The 17,263-nt window shown below is 39.8% G+C and overlaps 1 long non-coding RNA gene across 2 annotated transcripts in view; it reads left to right on the top strand.

Annotated features, from left to right (window-relative positions):
- The first annotated feature begins 12,832 nt into the window (after positions 1-12,832).
- The window catches only part of LOC107504794, a 61,751-nt gene continuing 57,320 nt past the window's right edge, over positions 12,833-17,263 (top strand). Inside the window, exon 1 of one of the 2 annotated variants that reach the window (XR_004955635.1) lies at positions 12,833-16,680. This is a non-coding gene — a long non-coding RNA (uncharacterized LOC107504794). The remainder of the gene's footprint in view (positions 16,681-17,263) is intronic. The other variant, XR_004955636.1, reaches the window with a different exon arrangement.

Here is a 17,263-nt window from a genome sequence, read left to right on the forward strand (position 1 = left end):
GGCACTTCCTTCCTTGAAATCACTCAAACTCAAAACCCCCAAACCCTATAACTATCCTACCCTGTCCTCCTTTATCTAAGATGCTACTAAGATTTTGTCAAGGTGGTGTCTCCTGTATTCAATTGTTTGGTAATACCGGAGGAGTTCAATAATCCTTATTTTACAAATGAGCAAAGAGTTTTAATAATTTGTCCTAGTTCACTCACTTAATTAAGGGGATCCTATTCAGGATTGTCTGACCGCATGCTCCTCATTGTTCTGCTGCTCTGCCTTTCAGTTGAAATTAAAGTCTTTTTTTTTTATTTTTTTATTTTTACCCCTAAATTTCTCTGACTAAGGTTAAAAAACACACATAATGTTATGTTAATTATATCTCAATTTTTAGAAATGGTCATTTTCACAAAAAGAAAAAAGAAAAAAGAAAAAAAATCAGAGAAAAAGAAGAGAGGAAGAAATGTCATTTTCGAAAAGTTATAAAAAACTGAGTCATTATCTTGGTAACTGCTAAATAAGAGAAAATATTCAGGAAAAAAAAGAAAAATCCAAATGATGATCTAATTTACAGTCTGGTAAAAGGCAGTTTGTTGCTAAGTGACCTTATGCATTTAATTACGCATGGAAATTTAAATTGTATTTCAAAATACACCCTAGCAATGGTGACTCACCAATGTTCTCTGAATGAAGGATACAAGTCAAGCAAGAGCCAAAAGAACCAAACTTATAATTGGTGTGACTTTTAAAGAATTAGTAAATTATTCAGCTGGTATATTAGTTTCCTAGGATTGTCATAACAAATTACCACAAAGTTGGTGGCATAAAACAACAGAAATTTATTCTCTCACAGTTCTGAAGGTTCAGAATCAAGGTGTCGATAGGGCCCTGCCTCTCTCTGGAGTCTCTGAGGGAAAACCCAGTTTGTGCCACTCTCCCAGCTTCTAGTGGCTCCTGGCAATCCTTGGGGCTTCATAAATCCAATTTCCGCCTCTGTCTTCACATGACTTATCTCTGTGTCTTCTCCTTTTCTGTCTCATATAAGGACACTTGTCATTGGATTTAAGGCCCACCGTAAGGTCTCATTTTGAGACCCTTATCTTAGTTACATTTACAAAGATTCATATTTAAATAATGTCACATCTGAGGTTACAACTGGGTATATCTTTTGGGGGATATAATTTAATCTACTACCGCTGGCAACATTTACTATTGACCCTATACTATTATCAACATTATTATATCTAAAATAAAAATGCCAACCAAAAATAATATAAAGAATAATGTAACAATATCTCCTTTGAAAATATGCAGTCTTTGAAAAAAATTATTAAAGCACTGTCTGTATAGTATTTCAGTGATCATATGATGTTTGATTATGGAAATACATATACAGAATTTTTAAATACCTTATTGATATCACTGATCGTGATGTGGGTACCATGACTTTGTGAACAGATCATTTTTCAAAAATGTATCAAACTTTTACCTAGAGCCTTTGATGTCCCAGGCACTGGCGTAGTGCCTGAATGAGAACAGTACACTCAAGGCCCTTACCTTTCCAGTTTGCGAAAAAGAGAAAAGTGAGAAGGAGGATGATGAAATAGTAACTGGGTGACAAGCACCAACTTAAACCCATTGGTGAAAGGACATATTAAGTTGCAAAATACGTGATTCTTATAGATACTAGAAAAATAATTTATAAATATGCTACCCTTTTCTTCCTTTTTTTTTTTTTGTCCCTATATTGGCAGTATACCAGAGTAATTTCAGATAGAGTTCAATTAACCAGAATTTTTCAACCTTTTTGACATAAGTTTTTTTACATTATGATCCAGTATATGTATCACTGAAATAAAAGTTTCACAAAACAATATTTACTCTTAGAACTACAATGTCTTCTGCTATTTTCTGTCCCATTTTATTTTATTAGAGATCTAAACTCAAAGCTCACTGATGGGTAACCAAAGTTAATTAAATATGATTACCCATTCCTCACCATATCCACCCAACCGCACGTATTAACAAGATTTCCTAACATGTTAGCATTCTTGCATTTTGTGCAGTAAGTATTTAGACATAGTCACATTCTTTTGACTTTGGTTGGAACAGTATTTTGGTGGACTTTAAAGACACAGTTTAATAGTTGAGAAAACCACATTAGATGATTTTACTTTAGCTTGTATATTGTTAGAACACATTCCCCCCCCCGAATATATTAAAACCTTTACAATATTAATAAACAACATGCTGCATCTGTTCCCTTTCCTCCACAGACCAATAGCAGTTTCTGCTTGCTCACAGCTTTGGGTTGCCATGGCTACTGCTACCTCTGCAGGGATCTTAACATTCTCGAACTCTTCTCTGGTTCATTCGCTCAGTTTCTGTGACTCTGTTCCAAATTCTCAGCAGAGATCCTCTGGTTCGTTTGGCTTGTTCACGTGCTCACGTCTGGTCTGGTTAACAGTGACCTGACTGAGTGGGTTCATGTAGGACATATGGCGGCTGTTCCACAGGTCTCTGAGAGGGTAGGTAGCAGTCAAGGGCCCAGCAGAAGTAGATGATGTACTAAAAAGGGAAGAATTAGAGAAAATTTTAATAAACAGGTGATTTACAAAGGTAAGGGCAAGGCATGAGAAAACCACAAGAAACAACAGTAAGAGGAGTGCAGTACTCTTGGGTTAGTACTCATGGGGCACCATGACCACTCCCAGGCCCAAAGGAACAGCAGAGGGGAGCAGTTACCATAACTTGAAGAAAGAGCTGGGTCGAGAGGCCTGCTCCACAGCAGTTGTGAACTTTGATTAAGATTCACAGCCAATCCACTCTGACCCTACAGGGAAGATGCCAAGGGGACAAACGCCTCAGCTTCACTCTCATTCCTTCCTCCAATTTCCTGTCAGTTCTCCCCACCCCATTAGCCCAACACGCCTAGAAGCCAGGGGGCAAGGGCAGCACAGTGCTGTGGGTCAAGGTCCGGGAGCAGAGAGTGGGAGGAGCAGGGATCTCAAAGAGCAATTACAAAGTATCTTAAAGTAAATGAGGTGTGGGCAAGGAGGGAATGGCGGCCATCTCAAGTTCCAGGGGGAAATCAGGAAAGCTTTCCAGAGGTATGAGCATCTTTGGTTTTGCATACTGCTGCTAAGGATTTAGAGCCCCTCTTACATGCCAGACACAGGCAAGTGTGTTATCCTTTTTAACCCATTAAATACTAAAATAGCCTTCTGAGGAGGATATTATTGGAGAGGGGGGTACTTTTTACCGAAGTCTAACGTACATGTAGAAAGGTGCATACATAAGTGACAGATCAATGATTTTCACAAAGGCAACTCATTCAAGTCACTAAATCCCAGATTAAGAAAAAAAATGTGACCAGTCTCTCTCCAGAAGCCCCTTTCCAGTCTCCACTACCCTCAGTGATAACCTCTGCCTGGTTTCCAACACCATGGCTGACTTTTGCCTGTTTTTGAACTTTATGTATTGATAACATACAGCACTAATTCTTTCGTGTGACTTCTTTGCTCAATATTATGCTTGCAGCAACAGCCTTATTATTTTTTTAAATTGTAAAATATACATGACTTAAAATTTACCATTTTAACCTTTGCCCAGATTTATCGAGGTATAATTGACAAATAAAAATTGCACATATTTAAGGTGTATAACTTGATATTGTAATATACATATATATTGTGAAATAAACACCCCATAGTTACTATTTTCTTTTCTCATTTTAACCATTTTTAGTGGCATTAAGTGCATTCATAATTTGCAACCATCACCACTGTCCATATCTGTAACCTTTTCATTATCCCAAATAGAAACTCTACCCATTAAACAGTAACTTCCAATTCTTTCCTTCCAGCCTCTATTCTACTTTCCGTTTCTATGAATTTGCATATTCTAAGTGTCTCATATTAGTAGGATCACACAATATTAGTCTTTTGTTGTCTGGTTTTTTTTTTCCCCACTTAGCATAATGTTTTCTAGGTTCAGGCTGTCACTCATTTTACAAGTGCAAAAACCGAGGTAGAGAATCATTAAAGGAAGCAAGTGGTGAATCCAGGATATGAATCCAGGCAGTCTGGCTCCAGAGCTTGAGCACATAACTGCTTCGTTAGGCTACTTATTAATGGGTGTTGTCCTCACAAAGTCAGTGATAGCTCTTGAAATCATCTGCCAGCTGGATGGCTCTGACTACTTCTCAGAGTCCATCCACCCACAGTCAGATGACTCAAAATCCACATTTTCTCTCCTATGTTGCGAAAGGAAGGGTTCGTGTGTGTGTGTGTGTGTGTGTGTGTGTGTGTGTGTGTGTGTCTGATTAAAAGGGCAGACTTTTCCTTCTAATTGCAGATTCTTTATTGACTGTTTCTGCAGATCCTGCCATTCATCAATTTCAAAGGTTACTCTGCTCCCATCCTTGAGACTGGCATCCCACTCAAGAGCTGCCATTTGGCGGTCTCAGCTCCCTATTGGGTAGAACTCATCATCCCACCACTCCTAACTCCATACAATTTACTCAAATTATCAGTTTGCTGCAGTCTTCTGTTGACGTGGGAACAAGAACAATCCCTTTTGAAGCCAAAGATGCCAGTCTGGCTGCTGTTGGGAATAGGGAACTTGGTTGGTAGATACCAAGCTGTCTCATCTAAAGTGAATTCAGAGACCAATAGAGCCCAGGTGCAGCTTCCTCTCTGTCTTTGAGCAGAGTCAAACCACAGAGAGCTCATGCATATTTTCAAATAGTCTTCATATGTCTGACTTTTCCTGGCCCAAATTCAATTCCTGTATCTCAAAATGCTGGGTACTAGGGAAAGGCATGTAGCCACTGCTATCTTGAACGGCATGACTCAGTGGCAATGGAGCTTTCCAGCAAAGAGGTATTGTCTTTAGAATGCAGGAATGATGTAAAACACCATATCCTAAGTGAATTTTTTAATTTGAGAATTTTCAAACTAATTTCAAATATGTACTTATCACTCAGTTTTAAAATATAAATATTCCGCCAACAGATTTTCTTCCTGCCATACACTGAATTACCTTATCATTCTGGTCTCATTCGTTATCAGACAAGAGACAATATACAAAGTGCAGGCGCCTTTCCTCTATGGGATCTTTAATTAATGCAGTGTTCTGTGACTCAGTCCTTTTCATGTACACTTTCCTCCCGCGTGATCTCATCCAGGTGTAGGGCTTTAAATGCTGCTTTTTCATGTCAGAAATCACTTGGCTACAAGTAACAGAAACTCAATTATCAAAAGCAAAAATGGGAATTTATCAATGTACATAATCATGAAGTTAGTTTTAGGAATGAAGTTAGTTTTAGTGTCAAGGGCTTCCATACTGCATCAACCCCTTGCCACTCTCCCTTGGCCACTTGAATCTGTTTTCTGCTATGTTGACCTCATTTCATCAAGCTATGGCCCAAAGGTGTTTTAAAAAAAAATACTCTGGTTGCTCTAAAATTGTATCAATTTATCTATCCTGCCAGAAAGAGAACTCTTTGTTCCTGATTGTTCCATCAAAAGTCCTTTGGCTAATTCTTATCGAGTTGATCTCACTGACTTGAGCAACACTTAAGAAGCACTGTGACCAGGTGGATGACATATGCCGCCCATCTCGGCCTAAAATCCCTACTTGGAAAGAGGAGAGTTGGCCCTTTGATTAATAGCCCCATCAAGATTATTAGCTAAGAAGGGAGAAATTTCCCCCAAAGAAATTCAGGATGCTGAATTTCTATATCTTGGTAACCCCAAAATTCATTTCTTTCCATCCTGGATGTCAACCCTGGACCTCAGGTGCATATATCTAATAGCCTTCTTGAAATATCTAACAGGCAGCTGAAACTTGACCTGTCAAAAATGTACTTGTTAGTTTTGAGTAACCTGCCCTAACTCTATCTCCAACCTTTATTCCCTTTGGTTATAGGCAACTAAAACTGTCATTGGCTAACTTAGGTAGAGAGAATGTACTTGAAGGACTCACAGAATTTATGGGAGGTTAGAGTCCTGAGCTTGGTAAATAGGAAGCACAGCTACTGCCTTATAAAGGAAAATTTTGTTAGGAGGCTGTCCCTGAAGAGACTGAATTTTGTCCATTTGTTCAAGATTCACACTTCAGGGAGGGAATATATAATAGGACAACCTCAGTTGTCCTAATTGGACTACATCTTGGCTTGACTGTAACCCATAAGAAAGCTGTGTACCCCAAGAAGAAATGGGGGTGCTGTTAGGGAAATGGATGCTAGACATTCAAATACCAACACATATCCTCGCTTCACACTGCTCTTCTCCTGCTCAATAAACATCTTCCTTATCCAACAAGTTACTCGAGTTAGATACCTGGAAATGAACCTGATTTTCTCCCCTCCCTCACTACTACACCCAAATCATCAGCGAGCCCCTATAGCTCTACTTTGAAAGATGTTTTTGTTCTACTTTTGTGTCTCCTCACTACCACCTCCATCATCCATACTACCATTATCCGTCGCCTAGACTCCTATTATGGCCTCCAGCTAGTCTCTTTTTTGCTCCATATAGCTACCATTATGATCACCCTGAGATATAAAACAAATTCTGCACTCCTTCTGTTTAAAGCCCTTCAATGGTATCTTATTGCCCTTAGAATAACAACCTAATTCCTGACCGTGGGATGGTCATATAGCAAAGTGGTTATGAACATAAACCCTGGATCCAGATTGCCTTGGCTTAAATTTAAGCTCTACCCCTTATGGTATGGATCTCTTTAAGCAAGTTAATAACCACTCTAGGCAATAGTTTCCTCATCTGCAAAGTAGAGATAATAATAGTATTTAGTTACAGGATTTGCTGTGATGATTAAATGACTAATACATACAAATCTCTTGAATAATATCTGACATATAGTAAGTGCTCAATAAACATTAGCTATGATTATTATAAAACCCATCTGCTCTGGTACCTCGTCTCCTGTCTAACTGCATTTCCCTCTATTCACCAACCTTTTTCTCCATAGTCTCACCAGACTGACATCCTAATTTTCTTAGGATATTCCAATTATTTTTACCTCAAGGCCTTTATGTTTGCTGTTACACATGCCCACATGTTTTTCCACCAGCTTTCAGATGGGTAGTACTTTTTAAACTTTAGGTTTCAGCCTAAATGTCTCCTTTTCCAGACAGGCCTCATGCTATGCAAAGTGACCTTCCCTCTTCACACCTTATTACTCTGTCCTTCAACCTGTTGATATCCTTTAGTGCACTTAAAGCATTGAAATGGTTCAGTTTATTTCCTTTTTTGTTTATTGCCTGTCTCCTTCTCTAGTCTTGTTCACAGCCCTTAGAACATGTTTGATACTCAGTATACACTCAGTGAATGAATTGAATGAATGAAGGTGGCTGACTGAAGGAATGAAATATTTTCTCAGTTGATAGAATTGCCTTCTATCAATGAAGCTAGATATAGAGCTGTCACTATTAAAAGAACAACTGGAGTGGTAACTCCCAGAAACATATTCTTTCCCCGATATAGTTCTAATTGCTTTAGATTTTAGTGGACTTTTGTTTTTACTGTTCTGTATCTGAGGCAGCTGTGGGGCTGGGGAAGTGTGATAGACCTGGAGTCAAGAATCTGAGCATCCCATGTGGGATATGCTATTTAGTAGTTGTGTAATTGTGAGGAAATCACCACTTATCTGAGCCTCAGTTTCCTTAACTGTGATATGGAGATAAAAATATTACATTCTGAGAATGTGGAAAAATTGAAACCCTTGCGCATTGCTGGTGAGAGTGTAAAATGGTATAGCTGCTGTGGAAGACACTATAATGGTTCCTTAAAAAATTAAAAACAGAATTATCATATTATTTAGCAATTTTACTTCACCGTATAAACCTAAAAGAACTGAAAGCAGGGATTCAAACAGATATTTGTACACCAACATTTGTAGCAGCATTATTCATAATCTCCAAAAGATAGAAGTAACCCAAATACCCATCAACAGATGAATAGGTAAACAAAATGGGGTATATACATTCAGTGGAATATTATTCAGACTTAAAAAAGGAAGTAAATTCTGACCTATGCTACAATATGGATGTACCTTATAAACATTATGCTGAATGAAATAAGCCAGACACAAAAGGACAAATGCTATGTGATTCCACTATGTGAGGTACTTAGAATAGGCAAATTCATAGAGACAAGATAACTAATGCTACTGATTTGTAAATTCAAAAAGAGTTAACACAGCAAATTTAATGTATGTATATTTTGCCACAGTAAAAAATAATAATACTTCCTCATGAGGTAGTTTTGAACATTAAGTGAGGTGGTGTATGTCATCACTTTACCATAGTGGTATTTAGTTAATAAGTGGCAAATAAGGAGAACGTTTTAGTCTTGAAACATTTTTCGGCAGAGATGTTACATGCACAGAAAACATAGTAAAAATCATCCCAGTTAAATGCAGTAATGGACAAACTGTGCACTTGGCAGCCTTTACTAATATTCCAGTCAAACTTAGCCTGATTCATGTTGAATGTGGGGGACATCTTTCTCCTGAGAGCAAACTGGATCATTCTTACTGTTTTACCCTAAAGCAGCCTAATAGGCCTGGGAGGTAAACTCATTTTAAGAGTGATAACAAAACGTTGGTGTCCCTTACACTCAATAACAGGGGCATCATCATTGTCTTGTATGGGTGGTGAGGGGTGCAAGGTTGGGAGTGAGCTTTTCTCATGCAGACACGAAAAGAAAAGGAAACAGAAGTTTATTGGTTCCTATAGTTGGGAAAGATACTAGAGTAGCTTAAGGAAAAGCTTTAGGAATCGCTGTTTCAAAACCTGGAAAGAGGCTCATCCCAGTTGGGATTTTCTTTGTCCCATCTGCCTCTCTACTCCTTGTGAGTTGGCCTAATTCTCTCCTACTGCAGATGGCATAGCCTTTTCTACATAGCAAGGAACATGCCTGCTGATCGCCCTGATATAGCCATATCGGCAGAAAAAGTGTTCTACCTCTATGTTCTATGAATTAAAATAAAGCTAGGAGGATGTACCAAACATACCCAACTATGTAGTTATTCACAGTATGTCTCGGGGTAGGTTCTCCAAGAAGCAGACTCTGGAAGTTTAATGTTCAGGATGTTTATTAGGGAGTATTATTAGTTTTAAAATCTCTACAAAAGAGGGAAAAGAAGCAGAATTGGGTGAGGAAGAAGTCGAGGGGAGTCAGGCTTGTTGACAACCTTGGTCAACCCTACAGAAGTTAAATTGGCTTGCTAGTTCCATGTTGGATTGCAATGGCTCGTCATGCACTTATGTTGGTTGATCACTGGATGTGGGCTTCCCTCAGAAACGTGTAAACTTGGGTAAAGCAACTCTCTTAGTCCTGAAGCAGTCCCTGAAGAAGCTGAAGCCCCTGAAGGCTTTTTGCTGACAGCACCCCTCAGCTGGGATAATGAGTCCTTCACTGAAATGGAATCTGGGTGATCCATCACAGTGTCCATCATACAATACAAATGCATTTCTTACTCATTTAATAGATCTGGCAGGTGTTTAGTTAGGGAAGTAGACCCTCTTCTATGCAGTCATTCAAGGACCCAGTCTCCTTCCATCTGTAGTGTCACTAAAACATTGGGGCTTAATTATTGTTTGCATCCAAATGGAAGGAGATAAGAAAGCATGGAGAAGCACACACAGGAAGATTTCAAAGGCCAGGACTGAAAGCGGCACATATAATTTCTGTTCATATTCCATTGACTTGTTAATACTGAATAACAGGGAGGCTGTGTGCCAGGAAGAAGAGAAATGGATCTTGGTAAATAGTTATTGGTCTCTACCACTAATGCTCTTATCTTTCTCCTGTCACTCCCTGGCTTCTAATAACATATTTTCTCACTGCATACAACCTCTGGAAAGTGGTTGCTTATCTCATGGGCAGCAGCCTCCTCTTTATCACTACTTCTAAATACTGATGAACATGATTCTCTCATTATTGAATCGTCCTCCAAATTCCTTTGGTTTATTTTTCAGACTGAAGAGTTAAGTCTTATACAGAGTAGGTAATATCCTTAACAATGCTTCTTCCTTGAGCCCCTTAAGCCTCCTCTTTTTAGAGCCTTTCTAGTCTGGCAGCTTTCCAACACCCTCTTCTCCTTCCTCTCTCAAGTTAAGACATAGAACTCATATGGACATACCCAGACCCCTGTTCCTACTCCTGAAATGTTCCTTCTTTTTGACTATGCTTAAGACATAAAACTGCCATGAGGTTTCTTCTTATTTTTATTTATTTATTTATTTTTAGTGTTTTCTCTTCAAGCTTATTTTTCAACGGCTTTCTACAGCTGGTTGTAAGGTCCAATTGTCAGGAAATTTGAGCAGCATTTTTTACACAGGGCTTAAAATGTAGTACTTAGATATTTAGGAATTGACTAAGTTTTTCCCACCTTTTCTTCCTCCCTTTCCCCCCTTCTTTTCCCTGTGGCAGAGATAGCTAGCCGACCACCAAAGGCTCATGTTCCCTCTCCATTGTGTGAGCTCTTGCCTAACCGGGCCCTCCTTGTGACTAAGTGGTGCCATGTGACTAGCTAGGGCTAATAGAATGGAAGCAGAAGTTATTTGTATCACTTTATGCCAAGGTAGTAAGAATCTACTGCGTCTCCTCCATGCCCTGTTTCCTGTTTGTAGTGTCCTTAGAGAACTCATGTTGAAGATGGCAGTGTCACAAGTTCGAGGCTGGATTCCTGAGTTACTATTTGGAGGAGAGCCACCCAATCAGGCACATCTGCCACAGACTTTGGATGAGTCTTCACATAAATTTGGCTTGTTTGTTACTGGACTTGCATTTAATCTTCTCTGACTAATACACTCCCCTTCCTTTGTAAAGATAAATAGATGTAAAGATAAATAGAACATGGCCCTGCATTCAAGGAGCTCATGATCTAGGGGAAGAAATGAATGTATACTTACATATTTTGTTAGGAAATTTGATTAGGATGCACTATTAGTGTGATTCTGTAGGAGAGGTTTACTCACCAGGAACAATTATAACAAAGTCTCAAATATAATTAAAGCTTTACTTAAAAGTAATAGTTCTCCTGTGGGACCATCATACCTCTCATTCTCCATGGAAGAATTTTATTGGGACTCAGCTTTGAAGGTTTATTTTCATATAATCCTCTAATGAGTGCTTGATTCCAATGGAGCATGTCTTCACTTAAAAAGAACCAAATTGCTGTTTCAGAGACAGACAATTACACATGTTCTTAGCAAGTCTGCTTTCTGTAGAGTATCACCTGTTTGTGTTGCTTTCCAGGGAGTTTTAGTAGATATTGGACAAAAGGCCTAGTTTAAGTCCTAGCTCTACTGATGGTATTATATAGAATTGAATCACATGAGATGGTCAGTATTTGACCATTTTGTACCTAAAAGATGTCAATTTTGTAAGGTTCTACCTGCTATAAGCATGGCAGTAGATTGAATTTGTGGTCCCAACTCTTTACTTACTGTAGTAGAATACATTTATACCCTTGTCCTAGCTCTATCGTAGGAGCAATAATGTCTGCCATGAAATTTGCTCTGGGCAATGGACTATTAGCAGACATGATGTAAGCTGAGGCTCGAAATGTACTTGTTCAATTGGACTTTTCTTGTGCTTCTGTAGCACTATGAGAAATACATATTCCTAGGTAGCCCCTGTGCCTTTATGTCGTGCCTAGGAGAGGGAAGTTTTATCCGATTATATAAAGGAACCCAAGACAGCGATATTCCTTTTTCTACCTCTCATGGCTATCATCTGCATGTTAGCTGGATCTGGGGCAGCCATCTTGGGACCATTATAGAAGCCTGCCTAAAGACGACAAGCCAGTTCAGAAGATGGTAGAGAGGTAAGATGGAACAAATGTCTGTTCTGATAATGTCACTGAGCTACAGAATTCACCAACCCTGGAAGCTCCTTGTCTGCATACTTCTTGCTATAAAAAATATAAACATTCCTATTTTTAAAATCACATTCTTTGGGTTTTCTAATACTAATAATCGGTAGCATCCCAAAGGATCACTCAAGAATCATGTGTGTCACAAATTTTAATTGCTAGAGATGTTTAGAGTTGTAAAAAGTCATAAGTAAAAAAAATTAAAAATTATTCTCAACTTACACGTAAAGGTTGATGATGCTGAAAAAGGTCCTTTAAGGGTCAGATCAAATCTGACTTCTTTTGGCTTGAACCAATTGTTCTGGTTCATCATCAAATTCTGTCTTGTGTTATTATTATCACTCTTTCTAAAAATCCAATTTCTGTAAAGGAGAGAAACAGGTCAAAGGGTCCAGAAGTTGTGTATTATATGTGTGTTGGTCTGGAGCTTACAAGTGAGGCTAATTCATGATTAGGCTAAAAGTCATGAGTGGCTGGGCTTGGAAATGCCCATGCCTTACTGCTAAAGTCAGTAACAATCATTTTTATAAACCAGGAATAAGATAAAGCCTTCTTCCTAGAAAGTACTATGTGTTCTCAGGGAGAAAGGCGGAATAATAACAGAAGGAGATATTACAGCTACCCTCATCTCTGTCTCTTAAACCATATATTTCTTTTTAATGTAAAATATAAGACAAGCTAGACATCTTTGAATATGGCAAGTGATTTTTATATTCTGCATGCAAACTCAGGACGTATGCTTCTTTTCCCTATAACTATTCTAAATGTCTTTTTTTCCCCCTAGAACATCTCTGCCACTTAGGATAAAATTGATTTTTAGTTGTCTGGGGTTTGGTGATGTCAGTTCTTCTAGGCACAGTGCGCGCGCGCGCGCATGCGAGTATACACACACACACACACACACACACACACACACACATTAGTTTTTCTAATGGCGAGTGCTCAAAGCTATCTGGAAGAATCCAAGCTCCATGGACCAAACTGAAATTTCTTATCCTCTATGAAATCCTTGATGCTGACTCTTCTGGTTTCTTCATACCTTCCTTCTATCCCCTAACAGTGCCTAAAAATCAGGAATTGCCTTTGGGTTGCATGAGCTAATGCTGTGGTCCAACAGGTTGGGCAGCTCTGTGGTGTCAAGTACATACTTTATAGCTGGAATGGGGCCTCTGGGTGAAGAATAGACTTGAAGTAGAATCATCAACTCACAGACTTTCTACAGAGGATAAAATTAGGCATATAGAGGTAAAGATGACTGCTTAGTCTTTAGCAAACCAGTGCTAGTGAAAGGCAAGATGATGGTAAAAATTGTGTAAGATTACTCATCACATTTTTGGTGTGCCAATTACTATTTTGGCAATGGGGATACAACAGTGATAAAAATCCTATCTTTCAGAAACTTATATTCTAGAGAAGGGAGATAGAAGATAAATAAAGGAAATACGTAACAGACTGTAAGTATTTTGGAAAACAAATAAAAGCAAGAAGAGGTGCTAGGAGTGTGTTTTAGGAGAGTTTTGACATCTTAAATAAGAAAGCTGGTAGTCACTAAGGTAGGGCTTGAGAATGATTTGAGATTAGATCTAGGGGACAAGGATTCCAGGCAAAAGGAACAGCCAGTCTTAAAGTGGAGGACATGCCTGGAATGCTCAAGAGAAAGCAAAGAGGCCTGTGAGGCTGAAACATGGTGAGCAAAAGGGTGTTGTGAGATGGCATCAGGGAGAGAACGGTTGTGGTCTAGATGGGCGGGTCCTTGTAACACTATAGCACTTGAGATTTTACTTCGAGTAGAATGAGAAACTGCTAGATGATTTTAAGCAGTGGAGTGACATAATTTGACCCATATATCAAAAAGACCTGCTGGCTTCTGTAGTGAGAATAGATTGTATATGGCCAGAGGTAGAAGCGAGAAGACCATTGCGATATTTGAGTAAGACATGAGGGTGCCCTGAACCAGGCTGGTGGCAGTAGAGGTGGGGAGAAGCAGAGATATTCTGCATTACATTTTGAAAGTAGAGCAAACAGAATTTCTTGACATATTAGGTAGGTACAAGATAAGAGAGCAATAGAGGGTTCAAGTATACTCCAAGGGTTTTGGTTTGAGCAACTGGAATGATACGGCTACCATCATCTGGAAGAGGGAAGACTGTGCATGAGACCAGAGATTGGGGGAAAGGTCAAAAGCTCAGTTTGGGGTGAATTTTAGATTCCTTTAGATATCCAAGTGGGGATGTTGGGTAGACAACTGCTTATGTGGATTTGGAGTTCAAAGGTCTTGAATGTAAAGTGCCCAGCCCAGTGTCCAGAGCAGAGTGAATGTTCAGTAAGTGGCAGTTCTCTTTCCTCTCCATATCTTTGACTCCCAGGTTTGGTTCATGAATACCGCACAGAAGAGAAGGCTCCCAAGTCAGTACTGAGTGCAACACATGGGGCTTCTCTTTACCTGTACAAGCTTGGAGGTGCTTTATAAAAAAGAAATGTCTTGATTTAATAACCAAGTTCATTCTGTAGAATGAGGATGACATAATTATGGATGCAATTCCCTTTCCTGTCTTCCAAATGAATAGTCAGTAAAAAAATTCGGTGCCTTCACTCAGTGCCAGAAAGATGATTTCCTCCCTAGGTCCCTCAAAAATAGCTATCCTTCTTTTTCTGCTTTCTCCCTGCTCCCAATCAATAGCTTTGGCTTCTTCTTTCCTGCCTTGGAATAATCTCTAATGCCACCCCCCACCCCCTGACACACACACACATACTCTTCCTAAGCCTTGGATCTAGTCATCCTCTGGGGTCCCCATCTCCACAGTCTCCTTTGGATATTGAGTCCTGGTTTCCTTGAACAAGGTGGTAAGGAATTGTTTTTGAAATTCTTCTGGAATTAATTCCTGGAGTCAGAGCTGTTGAAGGAGTCTCAGATAGTCCAATGGCCTCTGGCATTTGGGCAATGAAGGTGGTTCTAAGAGGCTTGTGTTTCTGTTCCCAGGCACAATATGTGACCCCACCCTACAGGTCCTAGTGGTTTGCCTTGAATCAAGAACAAGACATCATTTTAGCTTAGAAAAAGCATTTTACCAGCATTTACTTTGAAATGGAAAGTTTTTTCAGGAGGCCAGCTCCTCTGGAGTTTCAAGCTATAAAGATGGCCCTTAAAGTTTGAGAAAATACATCTAGGGGAGGTAGAGGTAAGAGGGGTGACTTCTGGAGGCAGCAGAGCCTTCTTATCTCCTGACTTCTCCTGTCTGTGCAAATGGGGGAGGTGTTGCAGAGGGCCAAGGGCCCAGTGGCTTTTTTCCTCATTTTCATGCTTGATGCCATCTCAGGAAGGTCCTTGTTTCCCAGGATCATTTCTAAACAGGAGATGCATAATGTTTCTAGAATGGCTCATTGGCGATGATATGACAGGTGTGTCTGTGGCGGGAACAACAGCTCAGGTGTGGCCGAGTCTTGTCAAGATGCCTTCTCGGGTCAGTCTTCCTTTCTGTTTTAGCAGATCCTTGGCTCTGTGCTTTCGAGCATCTGAGAAACTGGGCATGAAAGTAATCTTCTTTTGGTTTGATAACTAGCAGACCTACAGACAAGACAAGCTGGGAGCAAAGCCAATTCCCTCCAGGAGTGTGGGCAGAGACCATGCCGATGCGGATGGGAGGAGCAAGAGCATGGGGCACTCAGTGCTGCCACCCGTGCGCCAAGTCAGCCTGGCAGCCTCAGCATCTGGCATGAGCTCAGAATCTCTGACCCCCTTCTTATTACATCCTTCCCAAGGAGTCATTAAAAATGCTTAAGAGAACACAGAAGGCTTTTTATAGGCATCCTTGTTAAGCCTTGATAGGATTGCTGGAAAAAAAAAATTTTATGGAGTGGAAAGACCTTTAGAAATGTCCTTGACAATTTTTTTTTTTTTTTTAAAGTTCCTCATCACGGGACATATTAGCATAAGGAGGATCTTCCTAACATCTTCAGAGCTCAGAGGGGTGTTGCAACCCTGAGACGTTAAGGAGCCAAGGAGACTGGAGGCGAGAGGCCTTGAGCTTTAGCTTCAGTTCTGACACTTTTAAACCTGTGGAGATTTATAGAATCAACAAGCCAGATCCTGTGGGGGATCATCAGCCATACTCATTGTTTCCATGGAAACTAGAAATTTCTGATATAAAATAGAAGTTAACCTATGGACACTGCCCTTAAAAAAAACAAAGGTCTGGTTTTCATCTCTGCTTCTTAAGCTGGGGCCGGTTTCTCCTGCTGTCGCCTTTATGGAATTTAGAATAAGGAGCTAAAGAAAAACTCCTAAAGGCAAAAAGGATTTCCCCTCTGAGTCCAGACAGGAGTGAGACAACCGGATTCCAAGTAGCAAGTTTTAAGTACCGGCTTTGCTCATGACATTGAAGACCCCACACCGAGTCTGTTTTTAAGTAGGCCCCTGAGTTTTTCTTCCTGTTTTCCGGTGTAACCGTCTGGACTTCTAAATTACAGGGGCAACAGCCTTGGAACAGAAAAGCTGTTCTCATCTGCTTTCCGGCCTGTCACAGACCAGAGAGAGAAGCTGTGAATATCTTGAGATTTCCAGTGTGACTTCTCAGACCTGTTGGTTGGAATAATTCTGATGCGATTTGAAGAAAGGACGCAAGCACATGAGCCTTTGTAAGCACTGAGTAGAAGCTCTATCCCTTTCAGTTTCATCAGAATGTCAGCGTTACTATTGATAAATCAAGCGTGTCATCTTTTCCACTATCCCAGCACCTGGCATCGAGAGCACGATGTAGTGGAAGGAACGCTGAAGCTGAGGTCAGAGTCTTGGGTTCCGGTGCTGATTTGCCTCTATAAGGATGAGTCGGTTACTTTTTCTGGGCTTTACTTTATTCATCAGTAAAGAGAGGGGAGGAGAGATACTAGAGATACAAGTATTTTTTAAAATTGTTATTTTTGTGGTATAAAACACAATATAAAGTGCACCATCGTAACTATTTTAAGTGTACAGTGCAGCTGTGTTAATACATTCATATTGTTGTGAAACAGAGCTCCAGAACCTTTTCATCTTGCAAAACTGGAACTCTACTCATTAAACGACTTCCCCTTCCCCTACTCCAAGCCCATAGTAACCACCATTCTACTTTCTGTTTTTATGAATTTGACTACTTTAATTAAAACATACAGTTTTTGCCCTTTCGTGACTGCCTATTTCACTTCGCAGTAATGCCTTCGAGATTCATTCAGGTTGTAGCATGTGCCAGAATTTCCTTTCTTTTAAGGGCTGAATAATATTCTTTTGTATGCATATACCACATTTTGCTTGTCCAATCATCTGTTGATAAACATTTGTGTTGTTTCCACCTCCTGGCTGTTGTGAATAATGCTGTTATAAGCATCG

Source organism: Rousettus aegyptiacus, unplaced genomic scaffold (assembly GCF_014176215.1).
Source record: "Rousettus aegyptiacus isolate mRouAeg1 unplaced genomic scaffold, mRouAeg1.p scaffold_m13_p_2, whole genome shotgun sequence".
NCBI classification, from domain to species: domain Eukaryota; kingdom Metazoa; phylum Chordata; class Mammalia; order Chiroptera; family Pteropodidae; genus Rousettus; species Rousettus aegyptiacus.